This window comes from Bubalus bubalis, chromosome 2 (assembly GCF_019923935.1).
Source record: "Bubalus bubalis isolate 160015118507 breed Murrah chromosome 2, NDDB_SH_1, whole genome shotgun sequence".
NCBI classification, from domain to species: domain Eukaryota; kingdom Metazoa; phylum Chordata; class Mammalia; order Artiodactyla; family Bovidae; genus Bubalus; species Bubalus bubalis.
The window spans coordinates 17,114,081-17,132,786 of NC_059158.1; the positions used below are offsets into that span (position 1 = coordinate 17,114,081).

Genomic DNA, 18,706 nt, shown 5'->3' on the forward strand with positions numbered 1-18,706 from the left:
TTGCTATTTCTTTCCTTGGCCATTTCAGTTCATGTGAAAAAAATCATTTTAAGAAATGAGTATTTATCACTTTTTATAAAAATATAAAACAAATATATCCAAGATGCTATCCAAAGTGGAAAAAAAATATGAGACACTAATAAAAGTTAATTAAATCATTCATATTTAAAATGAATTTCTCACTCTTGCTTATTTAATGGCTCCCTCTTATGTAGTTGAAGCTCTATATGAAGTCTATACATAAAGAAATTCCAATGTAAAACCAAACTATTTAATGTATTCCTCTTAATAGAAAATTTCATTTCATAATTGAAATGAAGGTAAGTACATAATTGCCTTATTTGGTAAAAATACAATGTATTACCATATTACTATATGGATTTGTACACATGTATAAGGTAACCACATCTCTTATATTATACTACATACATTAAAATTAAAAAAAAAAATAACATTCATAAGTAACCAAACACATCACAAAATACATAAGCATATTCCTTGGTTGCTTTACCCTGACCAAATAAAAGTAGAAGACTGAGCATTTCCTCATTTCTTGGCATTTTCCCTTGTGGCTCAGCTGGTAAAGAATCTGCCTGCAATGTGGGAGACTTTGGCTCAATCCCTGGGTTGGGAAGATCCCCTGGAGAAGGGAACAGCTACCCACTCCAGTATTCTGGCCTGGAGAATACAGTTCATGTGTCACAAAGCGTCGGAGATGACTGAGTGGGTTTCACTTTCACTTTTCACCACCTGGACAAGGGCAGAGGGTTTATCAGTAAAATCTGAGGAGTCTTATTTTCTCCTTTCCAAGGTCAAAGGCCTGTTGCATGAATATTACAACCTAGACTCTCTACCTTTTAACTCTTCTTGTCAGTGAAGTTTTTCAAGTCATCACGTTATTCAAGGCTATGTGGGCATAGATTCTTAGGTCAATTAATATGGGTGAAATAGGAGCGTAAGGAACATAGAAATGCATATGATCAAAGTCTCTCCTTCCTTTTTTTCCAAGGTGTATTTTTTAAATTGAGATATTAATTTAATTTACTATAACATCATACAAGTTTTACATGTACAACACAATGATTTGGTATTTGTATATACTGCATATAGGGGCTTCCCTGGTGGCTCAGATGGAAAATAATCACCACAGTAAATCTAATTAACATCCATCATCACATTATGATTTCTTTCTTGAGGTGAGAACTTTTAAGATCTACTCTCTTTGCAACTTTCAACTGTGTGATACACTATTATTAACTAGAGTCACCAGGGCCTGTGTTATATCCCCATGACTTATATGTAACTGTACATTTGTACCTTTTAACCCACTTCGCCCATGTTGGCTGCCCACCCAAACCCTGCGTCTGGAAACCAACAATCTATTCTCTGTATTTATGTTTTGTCCATCATGGTTGTTTTTAGAGTCCACATTTAAGTGTGATCATACAGCATTTGTCTTTCTCTGACTTATTTCATATAGCATAACATGCTCAAGATCCATTCATGTTATTGCAAATAGCAAGCTTTCTTTATGGTTAGTCCATAACCAATACATTAAAAGTATCTCCATAATCCTGATGTATAAACTTGGGGTACCTCCACACCCTACACACCCTTATAGTGAATAAATTGTTGATAGTGGTATGTGTGTGTTAGTTGCTCTGTCGTGTGTGACTCCTTGCCACTCCATGCACGGTAGCCCATCAGGCTCCTCCATCTGTGGAATTCTCCAGGCAAGAATACTGAAGTGGGTTGCTATTTCCTTCTTTAGGGGATCTTCTTGATCCAGGGATTGAACCCAGGTCTCCTGCAATGCAGGCGGATGCTTTATCATCTGAGGTACTAGGTATAATTCATGTAATTTACTGTTCACTCTTCTTCGCCGTCAGTTTGATTAACCACAATTTTGCTTCAGTCCCACCTGAGACCCAAGGTCTAGCACAATAGCAAGCATCATTTGCACCTGGCCTGAGATGGGACATGAAATATTTGCTGTACTTTTGCAAAATCTATTACTATAACGATAAAACTGGAGCAAAACAAACAGAATATTCACAAAAGAGTGTATCCGTTTTTAAATCAAAAGAGCAGTGCAATGAATAAATTTTGTGGATTTTGATTCTTCACAATTGTTTACTATTTCTTTTCTTGGCAATTTCAGTTGTGAAAAAAAAATACTTTAAGAAATAAATATTATCTCTTTACAAAAAAAATATCAAATAGATCCAAGATGCTTTTCAAAATGGAAAGATAAAAAGGAAACAGGTGAGACTCTTGTCAAATTTTAATTGGCAAAGCAAAGAGTATTACACTCTCTTTCTCTCATCCCTAAGTTGTGTCCAACTCTTGCAACCCCATGGACTGTAGCCTGCCAGACTCCTCTGTCCATGGGATTCTCCACACAAGAATACTGGAGTGGGTTGCCATTTCCTTCTCCAGGGGATCTTCTCAACCCAGGAATTGAACCTGGGTCTCCTGCATTGCAGGCAGATTTTTTACCAACTAAGCTATGAGGGAAGCCCATATCACACTGCTGCTGCTGCTGCTAAGTCGCTTCAGTCGTGTCTGACTCTGTGCGACCCCATGGACTGCAGACTTCCAGGCTCCTCCGTCAATGGGATTTGCCAGGCAAGAGTCCTGGAGTGGGGTGCCATTGCCTTCTCTGATATCACACTAATAAATCTTAATTAAGTTATTAAATATTTAATTTCTAACTCTAGTTTATTGGATGGTTCATTTTTATGTATTTAAAGGCCTATTATGAAGCCTATACATAAAGAAATTCCAATGTGAAAACAAACTATTTAATGTGTTCATCTCAACTGAAAATTTCATGTATCTTTCCAAAATTTAAATCATCTTATAACACTATATCTCAGTTTATATTTCCCTCACATCAGGAAACACATAATAAAACACTGTTACAAATACATCACCTACAAAGTGGTTGAACCTTTAAATATAACTCTTTCATTTCACATGTTTCATTTCATTTCACTAATGATGTATAATAATATTGTTCAATTTACAATGAAAGTCAAATTTCTGGAAGATGAGATAATGGATATTTACTAACTCCATTTTTATATCACTCACAACCAACTATATAGAGGTATGTAAGTCTTCAATATCCTTCAGAAAAACATGTCTTACAGTGAGACATAGGAATTTGCCTTAGTAAGAAAGACAGAATTTGATACATAATTACTTTCTTTGATGAAAATGCAATATTCAGACTATTACCACATGGATTTGAATATACCCATAGGAAAACCAAATCTCCTATATTACACTACATATATTAAAATCCACCAAAATAATAAATACCAATAAATAATCAAACACATTACAAAAAATGCAAATATACTCTTGGGTTGCTTAACTGTGTTACCAAACAATAATGGAAGACTGAGTGCTTGCTCGTTTGTTGGCATGAACTACACTAAAATTGGGGTTCCCAGGAGTCTAGGTGGTAAAGAATCTACCTGCCAATGCAGGAGATGCGGCTTTAGTCCTTAGGTTGACAAGATCCCCTGGAGAAGGAAATGGCATTCCACTCCTGTATTCGTGCCTGGGAAATCCCATGGACAGAGAAGCCTGGTGGGTTACAATCCATGGGGTCGCAGAAGACTCAAGACACGATTTAGCAATTGAGCATGCATGCACTGCACTAAAACTAGTATTATTCAGCTTTAGCAGGAAAAAATAATTATTATACTTGCTGGACCCATAGTCTAGAAAACCATGATCTTTTCTCCCTTTGCAACTCTCAAATACCCTTAGAATGGCAGAAAGGCTTTGGAATCCTTAGTCTTGAGCACAAACCTGAACATTCTACTTTAAAGCCGCTGACCTCACTTCTCTTTCATCTGACTATCATCTTCTCTTACCATCCAGTCTGTTGCCTGAATCGAACACTGGAATCAGTTTACAATCACCCAAGTTTGCCCATTGTCCCTGACATCTTTTCAGCATCTCAACGTGGCCTCCCAGGACTAGTCCCTCACTTGAGCCTGCCTGACCCTCCGTGCTGGCGCTGCAAGCGGCCTCTCATCTCAATCTGGCTTTGCTCTTCTCCAGGTTGTATTATATTATGTTGGCCAAAAAGTTCTAATGTTTTTTTCTGTTCGATCTTATGCAAAACCCAGATGACCTTTCCTGTCAATCCAATATTTTAAGCCACTTGAAAGCTTGTTATAGAATCTGCCTGTAATGCAGGAGATGCAGGAAATGCAGGTAAGATCCCTGTATTGGGAAGATCCCTAGAGAAGGAAATGACAACCCACTGGAGTATTCTTGCCTGGAGAATCCCATGGACAGAGCAGCCTGGTGGTCCATATGGTCAAAAACGGTTGAACATGACTGAAGAAACGGAGCATGCAACAGCTTGTTTTAAACCTGCCTTTTCTTAATCTTCTCAATACATTCTTGGGTTCTCTTGCAGAGAAAGCAACAGAAACCTTTGAGAGTAGAAGAAATGTCTCAGAGAAGAACAGTCTGCAGCAGAAGTTATCAGATCGTGGACTATGCAGTCAAACATTCTGATTATCCAAAAGAAAGCTACAGTCAGTGATAGAATCCTCCTTAACCAAAGGATTGGCACCAGGAGTTTCTTTGTTAAATGGAAAAGTCCTTCAGATATATTTATTTTCTCATGCGTCTCTTCATATGTGGCCATGGCCTCTTTTGGCTATGTCCATTTAGTAGAGTGGGTATAGACTTTTTGTTCAAAAGTCAAAATTATCACACATTATCTATAATTACTACATTCAATTTTTTAAAATAAAATATACAAAAAATATTAAAAAAAAAAGAATACAGATGCCTAAGCTTTAATTTTTATCTGTTTACATGTTGGAGATCATTCCTAATTGGATAGTAACATTTTTAGGCTCAAGGGTCTTACCAAAATTTTTCTTTTTTGTTTTTATTGAAATAGCTCCCATCATACTCACATGTCATACAGTTCAGTACAGTCGCTTAGTCGTGTCTGACTCTTTGTGTCCCCATGGACTATACAGTCCATAGAAGTCTTTATTCCAGAACCCAGAGTAGTCCCTACTCACCACAACTGGAGAGAAGCCCATGCAGCAATGAAGACATGGCACAGACAAAAATAAGTAAATTATGCTATATAAAAAACAAAGATCAAAAGTCTCTTTCAAATCTAAAACCATCTGTGATCATTAAGAATATATTTTATGAAGTTTTTTTTTCTTCCTCATTATATATGCTGTATTCTCAAGAAGATTACAGAGCCTTTTAGGGTAGAATATATGTGTTTCACTTGTTTGTATCCCATGGACTAAATATTGCAATGTTCTATCCAAAAAGGTGTTTGCAGCGTATATTTAAACATTATAAATTACCTCCTGTGTTATAGCATGAGTGATATAGACAAAAATGTCTTTAATATAAGATAATCCCAGTCACAGTTTTTTCTCAGTGTTCAGCCATCTGAAGGCTGTTCTCAGTTATCCCAATTTGATGTTGCTTTTTATCAATTATGACATGGATTGGGTTGGGAAACTTCAGGGCACTTTCCAATTTATAATGAAATATAAGCTAACTGTTAGGATTTGGTAAAAGTACTGCTTCTGGTATCATCGGAAGCACTGATCTGTCACCTAAAAGTGTTCAGGTAGAAATGAATGATTTCTTGATAAGCATCTGCCTGAGTTCAAAAGAAATTTCCAACATGTCTGGCACTTACACAGTGATGGCAGAAAATATGCTACCTAATTAAAGCCTAAATAATAATCAAGAATCTAGTGGTGAGTTGTTTTTGCCACTCCTGCTCAAGAATTGTGGATCTTCTGTTTCAAATGCGGGTAGGAAGCAGTATAGAGTTGCCCCATATGTGGTAGCATGAAAAATTTTCATTTCCATATCTACAGGAAAGTATACTGAGAAAAACTGGTTAAGTGGCTGTCATAAAAGATGATCAATGAATAACTTCATAGCTCCAATTATCCTTTTCTTGATTAACTCACACACACCCTTTGTTCTGTCTCTTCACTGTCAGATTTCCACAAAGGGCAGATTTGGTTCAAACACAATGCTGTCTATTACAGGTAGGGCACATCCGATAATTCTTATGAGTAACATCAGTAGATATTACTAGTAGATGCAGTGGAAACACAGTGAGCATTTGTTCCAGGCAGTTGGCATTCACAGTTTAGAATTTTCCCTGGTTTTTGAAAAAATAGTTTTACTTTTTAAGAACCGAATTATGAAACATACCAAGAGTCTCTGTAAAGAGCATTGCATGCAGCATTTTTCATTTAATTGAAAATAGGCTAACTCTTGATTGCTTAGTGAAATTGTCACTTCCAGTGGCTTTTCCCCCCTAAAGAATATTCCTCCTAGTTCTAAAACATCAAAAGATATAAATTAATGAAAGAAAAAAGTCTTATACAGTTATTTTTTCTTAGAGGATTTCATTGAATACCTCAAAAGTTTAATATTCCATTGCTGAGAATCAAAATCAAGTTCATCTTCCAGGTGAACTTCAACAGAAAATCTTCTTCTGCTTTCATGAGTCATTTAAAACATTGCAGCATTTCTCAAATGTCTAGTTATACAGTCAGTACCTAAAAAAAAATCTTTCTTAGGAGTTAGTGAGAGATTGAAGAAACCTCTGAACTCACTCATGTTTACAAATGCAGTCATAACTAGTCAGTTGGATAAGCAAAGAGAAGTGGCCTGGGGCTGAATATTCACTATCAAACAACAAATCTTCAAAGATTGTCACTGCAACCCTTACACAATAAACACCACACACTGTACATCGTGGGGGCCTAAATTAATTTGTAAATCATCAAGTGTCCATGCAAAGTTACCAAATGGATGCAGGTAAAAGAAAAATAAATTCCACTAATATTATTATAATATTTGGATGGAAAATCTTTTAAAAATGGGAGCATGTATGGATATTAATTTGGGGGGATTTATTATTACTACTTTGATTGTATTCCTTTTAATTATCTGCTCCATCAGGTTAGGGATTTATTTTAAATATTAATACCAACATAAGGACACATAGTACTGAATTTATAGCAGCTAGAAAAAGACAAAGATAAAATATGAGGCAGGAAGTGAAATTATAGAAAGTCTACAATGGTATCAAATTAAGGGGCAGTATTGCATACAGAGAAAGCCAACTTCTCAAAGTTGCTTGAGGTGCCGAGAACAGCCATATGTGTGAACCCAGCTTAATTTGAATACCAGAAACTGGACCAAAAGGAAAATGAAGTTCATAAAAATATGATGATGCTAAAAGCCAAAATTTAGACAGCAAGAGGATAAGGTAGGGCAGCTGTAGATACTGAAATTCAGGAATAGAGGTAGATATGAAAGCAAATACACTAAGAAGCATCAGGAAAACAAAGCACAAAGGGTGTAAGAAATAAATCATCAAGAGGCTGGGTAGCCTGATCAGAAGAGCAGGAGAACCAAAGTACAAACACTTGTGTAAACAGGAGAACCAGATGATGCTCAGGAGAGAAAGCCTGGGACTTAGTGAACCAGAGAACAGAAGACACCGGCATCAAGAACAAGAACTCTGGAGCAGGGCTCACATCTACGCATTTCCAGAAACAGCCGCAATTTCAATGCTTGGGCACTATAGCATCTAAAATTGTTACAGGCAGGGATTATAGCTTGCTATTACACTGAGAAAAGGACAATGGTGTTTATCAGTTTATTTTGCCCATTAAACTACAAGGTTAATGCATAGTTATCCATTGATAATTGATTCCTTCAGTTTACAGTATGGATGACTCACCGAGATCCTCTTCAGTCATATATCTTAGCCCAAATAATTCATATAGCTATCCATCTACCAATAAATGATCAATTAAGTTCAAATTTATGATATTCTGCTATCCTAAAGGTCAGTTCAGTCTCTCAGTTACGTCTGACTCTTTGTGACCACATGGACTACAGCAAGCCAGGCCTCCATTTCAATCACCAACTTCCCTGTCCACCACCAATACCATCACCAGCTCAGTCATGACCTGTTTGTGACCCCATGGTCTATACAGTCCATGGAATTCTCCAGGTCAGAACACTGGAGTGGGTAGCCTTTCCCTTTTCCAGAGGATATTCCCAACCCAGGCATCAAACCCAGGTCTCTACCGCATTGTAGACCAAAAGCCCACAAGGTTGTGTGATATGACATGAGGAAGTGAAAAGATGACATTATGGTGCCCAGTCACCTCCATCTGCTGATAATGAGACTTAGGAAAATCACTTACTCACTCTAAGTCTTATTGTTTCATTAGTATAATTTGGTGATAATAATGTCAAGCCTATCTTACAGGATCATTGTAAAGCACAAATTTTACAAAATTTTTCAAACTTTTGGCAAAGTATCAAGGAAATCCATGGGGTTATTAAGGTGGGTTAGCAGATTCAAGCGACACTATCCTTTTCTCTTAGTATTCTCTTTGCACTCAAGAGTAGCAATCAAGCATTCATGTGGTTACTCTTCCCCAGCGTGATGGTAAACCACACAGATCAACTGTACTATTCTTGCCATTTCAGTATCTAAAATGCAAGCATTAGTCAACATAGAGTGAAAAAGTTACAAACTCCTAGAGGAGTTCGCTGCTAAGAGTCTACAGAAAGTCCCAAGACATTCAACTATCTTTAGAGAATGACCTAAACACTGGCTCAGAATTAACTTAAGCTCCAAATGTTTGCAGAGCAAAGGAGCACTTCTGGGAGCAGTACAAAAATGCAGGGAGTAATCTACTACAACTACATCTGTGCAAATATCATCATCTATTTATATTTACACAGTGGAAGATGTTGCTTCTTCCTCACCCCAGCTACTACCTTACCAAATCCTGCTCAGGGCAACAGGGAGAGATGAGGCTTTCCTGGACAGGATGGCTTTTGCTAACCTCGGGCTAATACATCATTTCTGAGTGGCTCTTGTTTTTATTTATGCAGAGTCCCGCCTGCTCCTGCTGCTTGTGGTGTCAAACCTACTCTTGTGCCAGGGTGTGGTCTCTGCACCTCTCTGTCAAAACCCATCTGGCAAGTGCCAGATGCCCCTTCAAAACCTGTTTGACACAGCAACCACGGTGGCTAACCACAACTATAGGCTTGCCTGAGAAATGTTCAGTGAATTTATAAGTACTGTACTTCTTGCTTGGAGAAGGCAATGGCAACCCACTCCAGTACTCTTGCCTAAAGAATCCCATGGACGCAGGAGCCTGGTGGGCTGCAGTCCGTGGGGTGGCTAAGAGTCGGACACGACTGAGCGACTTCACTTTCACTTTTCACTTTCATGCATTGGAGAAGGAAATGGCAACCCACTCCAGTGTTCTTGCCTGGAGAATCCCAGGGATGATGAAGCCTGGTGGTCTGCCGTCTCTGGGGTCGCACAGAGTCGGACATGACTGAAGCGACTTAGCAGCAGTAGCAGCAGCAGTACTTCTTGCTTATTTCCATAAAGAACCTTGGTGAAAGTGACTGGACTATTTTATCCTTTAAACAAGAAGGCTGCATCAACCAAACTTCAAATAACACATTTTCTAAGTCAAACAAGGCATCAACTCATAAGATGTATAAATCAAAGAAAAGATCAGTTTCACAAAATCTCAAAGATTCTTAGAGTGAAATATCTGATTCAATTTCCTTTCATTAATTTTAATTTTTTTAAATTTTTAATCTTTTTCTTTTAAGTGTAGAATGTAACATAGATTTAGAAAAGTTGTATACAAAGTAAGGATGTAAAATGATAATTTATAACAAAATGAGCACCATGTAATTGCTCCCTTGGTCAAGAAACAGAACACTGGGAGCACCTGAAAAGCCCTCCTCATGAACTCTCCCAAACATGGTCTTCTCCCTCCATGTAGAACCCGTATCCTTGGTTTTCTCCATGGTTTGGTGACCTAAGTGTACATCTCCAAACTCTACTTTAGTTTTGCCTCATTTTGTTTTTTGAACTCCATATACATGTGATCATATAGCATTTTTAACATGCCTTGCTCCTTTCATTCTATGTGATGTTTGTGAGATTCATAAAACTTTGTGTGAAGCTGTATTCATTTTTATCACAGAGTAGTATTCCTTTGTATGAGTACACCACAGTTAATTATCCATTCCAGTGTTAATAGACATTTTACTTTCTTCTCATTTGGAAACACTGAAAATAGTGTTCAGAGTTTAACAGGGAATTTCTAGAATTTAATCAATCAGTTATGGAAGAATTGACATCTTTCACATTATTGAGTCTTCCAATCTATAATCTTTGCCCATTTTTAAACTGCATTGTATTCTTGCTATTAGGTTGTATGAATTCCTCATATATATTGGATATAACACCTCATTAGATATGGGCTTTCCTGGTGGCTCAGATGGTGAAGAATCAGCTTGCAACATGGGAGACCTGGGCTCGATTCCTGGGCTGGGAAAATCGCCTAGAGAAGGGAACAGCCACCCACTCCAGTATTCCTGCCTGGAATTTCCAAAATAAATTTAAAGCACCTGTATTTGTCATCATGAAGGTATGTGTTAGTCACTTAGTCATGTCCTACTCTTTGTGACCCCATGGACTGTAGCACTCCTGGCAAGAATACTCCAGTGGCTTACCATGCTCTTCTCCAGGGGATCTTCCCATCCCAGGGATCAAACCCATGTCTCCTGTTTGCAGGCAGACTGTTTACCATCTGAGCTACCAGGGAAGCTTGGAGTTCCTTAAAAGAATGCCATAGGATCAATGCATTAAACAACAGAAAAATATTTCCTCACAGTTCTGGGGGCTAGAAGTCCCAGATCAGGGTGCCAGCAAGGTCAGGTTCTGGTAAGAACTCTCTCTTCCCAGGCTGGCTTCTCCCTGTGTCCTCACAGGTTGAGGGGGTGGAGAAGAGAGACAGAGACACAGAGACAAAATAGAAATCTCTCTGGTGTTTCTCCTCATAAAAACACTAATCCTACTTGATCAGTGTCCCACCCTATGAGCTCATTTAACCTTAATTAATATTCATAAAGGCCCTTTTCCAAACACAGTACATACTGAATACTTATCATGAAAAAAAATGATGATAGTTTTTAAAATGCTGCTAAACATTTTTCTAAGATTGGCAATGAATAGGTTAGAGTACAATAGAAGGATTGGCTTAGAATTGGAACCAATAATTCTCTTTCTGATGAAAGTATGGAAGTTGTATGTTAGCTCTTTTAGGTTACTCGAGGAGCCCACTGTAGAGCAGACACTGATAACAAATTTTTGCTCCATGTTTCTATTAAATTCATGTAGTTCTTTTTACTCAGTAGTTTTTCTGTCATCCTCAATTTTTGACTGCTGTTTTTTTCCCCCAAACTTTCAAGTAATCTCTTTAAATATTCACAACAAACTCTAAAGATTAGTTTTTCTCTATCCATGTGTTAGCTGGGTTTTTGCTGTTCTTATTCTAAGCCCATTGCTTAGTATTTCCTAGAATTTTATGCCATGTTTTCTAAATTAACATTTTATCATCATCAACAACATTGTATTCTGCATCTATGGTGAACACTAAGCTATAGGTGTGTGGATTCAGAGATTAATAAGAGAAAGTTATGATTTTAAAACCCCTATTAAGGGAGTATATTGGTTCCAACCCACAGTAAATAAGAGACTAAATGGCTACATCTAGGTATATATGCAGAGAAGGCAATGGCACCCCACTCCAGTACTCTTGCCTGGAAAATCCCATGGACGGAGGAGCCTGGTAGACTGCAGTCCATGGGGTCGCTAAGAGTCGGGCATGACTGAGCGACTTCACTTTCACTTTTCACTTGCATGCATTGGAGAAGGAAATGGCAACCCACTCCAGTGTTCTTGCCTGGAGAATCCCAGGGATGGGCTGCTGTCTATGGTGTTGCACAGAGTCGGACACAACTGAAGTGACTTAGTAGCAGCAGCAGCAGGTATATATGCATTATATTAGTTTCAAATACTAAAAAAAAAAAAGATACTTAATAAAACATTGAATATTTGATATCTGTGGTAATTTTAGTGTTTGTTGTCCCAATATTAACTGTAGAAAGAATGAAATTAAGCAAGGGAAGAGCAAAGAAGGGAAGAGTTTCAAGTTTAGAAAAGTTAGATGAAAAACAGTTGTTTATAGAGATAATGGGAAGAAATAGGAAAAAGAATGATATTCAATATTTATATAACCCTCATTAAAAAAATTATACATCTATCAGCTGTATTAAGATTCTGGTAGTGAGTTCATTTATTGAATGCCAAAATAACCTTAAAGAATTGAATGTGCTTGATCACTCCCAGGATAAACAGTTTGGCCAGGGCAAAAACTTCATTTCCAAGGTCCTCAACAGCTGCCACACCGAATCCATCATTACCCCTGATAACAGAGACGAAGCTGAACATACACAGGTGAGGATTTTTTCTGGGTTTTTCACCTGAGCCAGCTGAGACAGTGCACTCATGTTACTAGGCTTCAGATTATTAGAGTAATGGTAACTGCACATACAGAGAAATGTGGAGGAGTACTAAGCAATCAAAGAGAAATTACCTTATACTGTTGATATGTATGAATAGAATCAAGTGATGACTAAAGATCTGTAGTAGCAAAACAAATAACAGATCTATAAATTCCCATGCAGATAACCTTAGTTTATCAATGCATTAGGCCCAGGATCGCAGCTACTAGAATGTATGAAAGCACGGGCTGACTGGAAATTCTATGTGTAAAATATAAGCTTGGTAGAATTCATGGATATATAAGAAACACAACCACAGTTTTGAGTATTCCCTGTGACCAGTGACACCGACGTGAGAGTCACTCCTACACTGCACCATTTGAGACATTGCTTCTGACTTTCAAGGCTCTCCTGATTCTTCTGCTTCTCTGAAACCTACTTCATTATCATTTTCAATGACTCCTCTGTCACTTTTATTCTTAATTATGAGTCTCCTCCCCAAATGTCCTATAAAATATTACGTTTTGCTCTTCATGGTTGCAACAATTGCTCTGTTCTGATGAAAACACAGTCTACAAATCAAGCCTCAATCATTTATCCCAGCCTCAACTGTTTTTCATTATAATTGCTCCTTTCTGATTCCCATATTAACCACAATCCTATCATTATTTAAAATATTTTCACATGCATCTCCTCTTAAATACAATCTGTTCTCTTACTAAAACTTTGTTAATAATATCAACATTCTTTCTATCTGCTCAGCATCTAAATAATGGAGATGATAAAATGAAGGAAGAAGGTCAAGGAGAAGGAGGAGGAGGATTTTTTAAATGAATTTAAAATAAACTTAAAATTTATTGAGAGCTAGTACGTTGCCATTTACAAAGTGCTCAGTGTTCATTGATATGTTTAATCCTCACAAAAAATCCTGTAGCACAATGACTGTTGCTACACATTCTGAGATGAGGAAACCAAGGCTCAGAAAATTTATGAGATTTGCACCCATCACACAGATAATAAGCAGTGAGTCTAGGTTTCATCCAACTCAGAGCACTCACTCTTCATCTTTAAGCTACAAAGCCCCCTTGAAAACTATGCTGGTCTCACCCTGCTACTGCTAAGTCGCTTCAGTCATGTCCGACTCTCTGGGACCCCATGGACTGCAGCCTACCAGGTTCCTCCGTCCATGGGATTTTCCAGGCAAGAGTACTGGAGTGGGTTGCCATTGTCAAGGTCTCACCCTAGTGTCTGAATTTCATTATAGCTTCTCAGTCTCCTGTTATGTTTCTATTGCAATGTCTATTCAATTCTTCTCTGCTCTTATTTCCTGTACCACAAAAGTATTTCATGGCCATCAACAAATCAAGCCTTTTAATTAGAGATGCTCAGCCCCTGGGAGTTTCATGCCCAATCCTGGTAGTAGTGAACCAGGGGGAAAACCCTCCATTGTGAATCCCACTGATGCTGTTACTAAAGACAACACTGTGCCATTTTCTGCCCCTACACATGTAAACAGAAAAGACTGCTCTGATAGCAAATGGGACTGGTGTTGGTATGGGTTGAGGAAAATGTGTTTAATGTCTTTTTCATTATCTCTTTGTTCAAATATCATAAAACAAACTACCGATCAGAAAATGAATACATTAATGAAGGATTTGATTCATTAATACAAATGAATCATCGGGTGAAAATGATGTGGGCATGGGTAGGATCCATGTTTCCTGGGCCAGGTACTCTAGGCACATATTGAGTTCCAACAAAATATTTAGATTTTTCTCCCTGGACAAGCAAAGCATTCAAATATAAAAGAACTCACTGAGCAGATGGTCTAATTTCAGAGGGGAAAAGAAAATATTTCATGTTCTAAATTAGAACTCATCAAAAGGATTATTTAAGTGTCAGTTTTTAAAAAAAAATTTCAGCAAAGTATAAACTAATAGCATACATTTTATAATTTTACATCTATACCACCTTTAAAAATTTTCACATATTCATAGGAGTAATAAAGGGTTTCTTAAATTTGCTCAGCCTATCTGAGCAAAAATCACATGTTACCAAGCCCACTGAATTTTGTTTATTTTAATGAGATTGTTTCCTATGGTTGCTTAGGACGAAATCCTTATTAGGCTGGTACTCAGTTTGCTGCTCTCCTGGGATGAACCTCTGCACCACCCAGTCACAGAGCTGCAGGGCATGAAAGATGCCTCACCGATCTCTTGTCAAAGGCCGCAGAGATTGAGGAAAAGACCAAAGTACTTCTAGAAGGTGCAGAGCAGATACAAAAAGAGGTGAGCCATATCCTGAAGGCTTCTTTGCTTTTTTCCGAATGAAAGAGATTACCTCCGTATTGAGGAATGAGTTTTGAAACATCTCACTTTATAAGGACAAGATTCAGGCCTTCTATATTCTAATCCCTGTTACATAAAGTGAGAGCCTAACCATTTATAATTATTGATTCTATTGTAAGTGAATTAGAATTCAACTACAATTTTTTTTAATTTATTTGGAGGCTAATTACTTTACCTTATTGTATTGGTTTTGCCATACACTGACATGAATCTGCCATGGGTGTACATGTGTTCCCCATCTTGAACACCACTCCGACCTCCCTCCCCATCCCGTCCCTCTGGGTCATCCCAGTGCACCAGCCCCGAGCCTCCTGTATCATGCGTCGAACCTGGACTGGTGATTCGTTTCACATGTGATAATATACATGTTTCAATGCCATTCTCCCAAATCATCCCACCCTTGCCCTCTCCCACAGAGTCCAAAAGACTGTTTTATACATCTGTGTCTCTTTTGCTGTCTCGCATACAGGGTTATCATTACCATCTTTCTAAATTCCACATATATGCATTATTATACTGTATTGGTGTTTTTCTTTCTGGCTTACTTCACTCTGTATAATAGGTTCCAGTTTCATCCACCTCATTAGAACTGATTCAAATGTATTCTTTTTAATGGCTGAGTAATACTCCATTGTGTATATGTACCACAGCTTTCTTATCCATTTGTCTGCTGATGGGCATCTAGGTTGCTTCCATGTCCTGGCTATTATAAACAGTGCTACAATGAACATTGGAGTACATGTGTGTCTTTCAATTCTGGTTTCCTCAGTGTATATGCCCAGCAGTGGGATTGCTGGGTTGTATGGCAGTTCTAATTTTTGTGACTTTGTTTTTTTTTTTTCTTTAATATTGTATTTTTGAGAATCCAACCTCTACTCTAGATTTTTAATATTTGCTTTTTGGTATTTGTTATCAATTTTGTACCTTTAAGAACCCAATCTTCAGTACCCATTTTTACTTGGGAGCGAGATTACTGGTTTGACTGCTCTCTCCCTCATTGGACTCTCCTTTTTCTCCATCAGGTCACCTCTATCTCCTACCTCCCCCTTCACTTCTCTACCCAACTCTGTGAATCTCTTTGTGTGTTCCAGACTGTGGAGAACACTTAGGGAACTGATTACTGGCTGGATCTGTCTCTCTCCTTTTGATTCCCACCTTTATCCTCCTGGCCAACTCTGTCTTCTTCCTCCCTCTTCTCTTCTCTATGTAACTCTGTGAACATCTCTGAGGGATCCAGACTGTGGAGAGCACATAAGGAAGTGGTTAGTGGCTAGCTTGCTCTCTTCTCTTTTGATTCCCCCTCTTCTCCTCCTGGTCACCTCTATCTCCCTCCTCCCTCTTCTCTTCTCCATGTAACTCTGTGAACCTCTCTAAGCATCCCTCACTGTGGAGAAACTTTTCATCTTTAACCTAGATGTTTTATCATCAGTGCTCTATAGATGGAGAAGTCTTGAGGCTACTGTAAGAATAAGACTGAAAACCAGAGGCAGGGGGCTTAAGTCCAAATCCTGAGAACACCAGAGAATTCCTGACTCCAGGGAACATTAATTAATAGGAGCTCATCAAACACCTCCATACCTACACTGAAATCAAGCACCACCCAAGGGCCAACAAGTTCCAGAGCAAGACATACCACACAAATTCTCCAGCAACACAGGAATATAGCTCTGAGCTTCAATATGCAGGCTGCCCAAAGTCACACCAAACCCATTGACATCTCACAACTCATTACTGGACACTTCATTGCACTCCAGAGAGAAGAAATCCAGCTCCACCCACCAGAATATCAACTACAGTTTTTGACAGGTACAGCATTCCCTGCATTTCACACAATCCCACTAAAAGCTAGCCTCTTTCTGGGCACATGTGGTTGAAACACTTTCATGGGTAAGGTAACTGGAGAATAGAATTTGCAAGATCAATGTTTTCTTCAAAGTAGTCCAGGTCAACTGCTACTGAACTTCTGCTGGTATTCTCTCTTTGTCCTCTTCAAACCAAAGGATGAGAGTGGGAAGGAAGAAAAGAGAAAGTCAAAACCAAACTCATACTTGAGTTCTGCTTCTTGATTTTAGATTGCTAATAGACTTCCAAAACACTGGCTCCGAATCCATGTCTAGAGAGTTTCATAAGTCTTCCTCAACCTTAATTTGATAATAAGAAGGAACAAAGAAAAGCAAATACTAATAAAACTCATAATAACTCATTATCTTTTGGGTATTTAGATTCATCCTGAAGACCAGGAGAAGGAGACCTCCTATCCAGTGTGGTCAGAAATCTCCTCCCTGACAGCAGGCGATGAAGATGTGCACCAAAGTGCTTTTTATAAAATGTTCAACTGCCTGCATAGGGATGCAAGAAAGATTGACATCTACCTCTAGCTGCTGAAGTGCCAATTTGTCCCTTGCTAAGCCCACAACTATCCCAGCCAATCCTGATATGGTTAGTGATGATCCATCCTGTGGCAAGCTTCTTTGAGTTTTATAGCTTTTAAATGCATGTTTGGGTGTAATGGATGTCATCTGAAACAAAATAAACACAGACTCTGTAGAGATGTCAAAATCTAAGAAGGAAATTTGTCAATGTTTTTATCTTCATTTAATAGAAAATCAAAAGAAGGAACTGACTTGCCAAAGACCATTAAAGAGCTTACTAGAGAATCACATGAAATTATCCTGGGTCAAGTTATAAGAATCAATGAATTAGATAATTATTCATGGTGCTGGTCAAGCAACCAAGAAGACTGAATTCTGAGAATTCTTTATGAAAGCAAGCCACAAACTGTCAGCTGATTCTTATATTGTCACAGTGTTACAACAGACAATATAAGTGTTTTGCATGTGGCTACCTAAATAGCATGAGGTTTACTGAACTGCCTAAAAATTGTTAGGATGTTGTCTTAGTCCTGGGCTGCTGTAACAAAATATCATAGAATTATAAACAATAGAAATGGATTTTCACAGTGTGATCAGATAAGGCCCTCTTCCGGTCACACACTTCTGATTGTATCCTCACATTGGGAAAAGGCTAGAGAACTCTGTGTGTCTCTTAGATATAAAAGCAGTCATCTCATCCAGGAGGCTCCATCCTTCATCACCTCCATAGCTTCATCACCTCCCAAAGGCCCCACCTATGAAACACGATCACCATGGGAGTCAGGATTTCAACATATGAAATTTCTGGGCTGCACAAAGATTGAGACCAAAGAAGGTACAAACGTAAACGGGCTCTATCCTCCTCCAGTGGCTGTCTTCACCCACACTCCACTGCATCCTCATTTCCTGCATCATCTTGCAAAAACTCCATACATTCTATCACTCTGGGTTTTACAAGTCTAGCTTAGTTAAGAGTCAACTGTCCCCCACCTGGGCCCTCTGGACAATTGTTCAACTGGTCACATACACACTGAATAGATCAGAAAGCTGGATTTAAAAACACATTTATCTGAGAAGTGAGATACCATTCTCTCTTCCTTTTAGGGTAACTATCCTTGTCATTAATTATTTGGCCTTACAAACGTGCCCTAGTAGGTCCCTGAATTATAAAATCCTCCAAATAGACTAAGTCTCTATTGAGACTGGAGCAATTTGACGGGATTCAGGTTGCTCAACTTATTCAACTGCCTCCAGACAACCTGGATGAGGGCCAATCCCTTGATTGGCTCTCTTAAGTCAGTGATGTTGCGGGGCTGGTTTTGCAGCATCTTTAGGGATTTAGCAATAATTCCTAGTAAATAGAAAATGGGAAATCAAAAGGAAGGGAGGGGGGATGAAGAAGAAAGAAGGAAGAGAAAGACAGAAGGAAGGAAAAACAGCAAAGGGAAAGTGAGTCAAGGACTTGAGTAGTGAAGGATGAAATGCTGTTAGAACACTTTATTTTTGAGGAGAGAAATATATATATATATATATATATATATATAT

The 18,706-nt window shown here is 38.3% G+C and overlaps 1 pseudogene; it reads left to right on the top strand.

Moving 5' to 3' along the window:
• Positions 1-314: 314 nt before the first annotated feature.
• On the top strand, positions 315-17,197 carry LOC102414080 (annotated as a pseudogene).
• Positions 17,198-18,706: the final 1,509 nt, after the last annotated feature.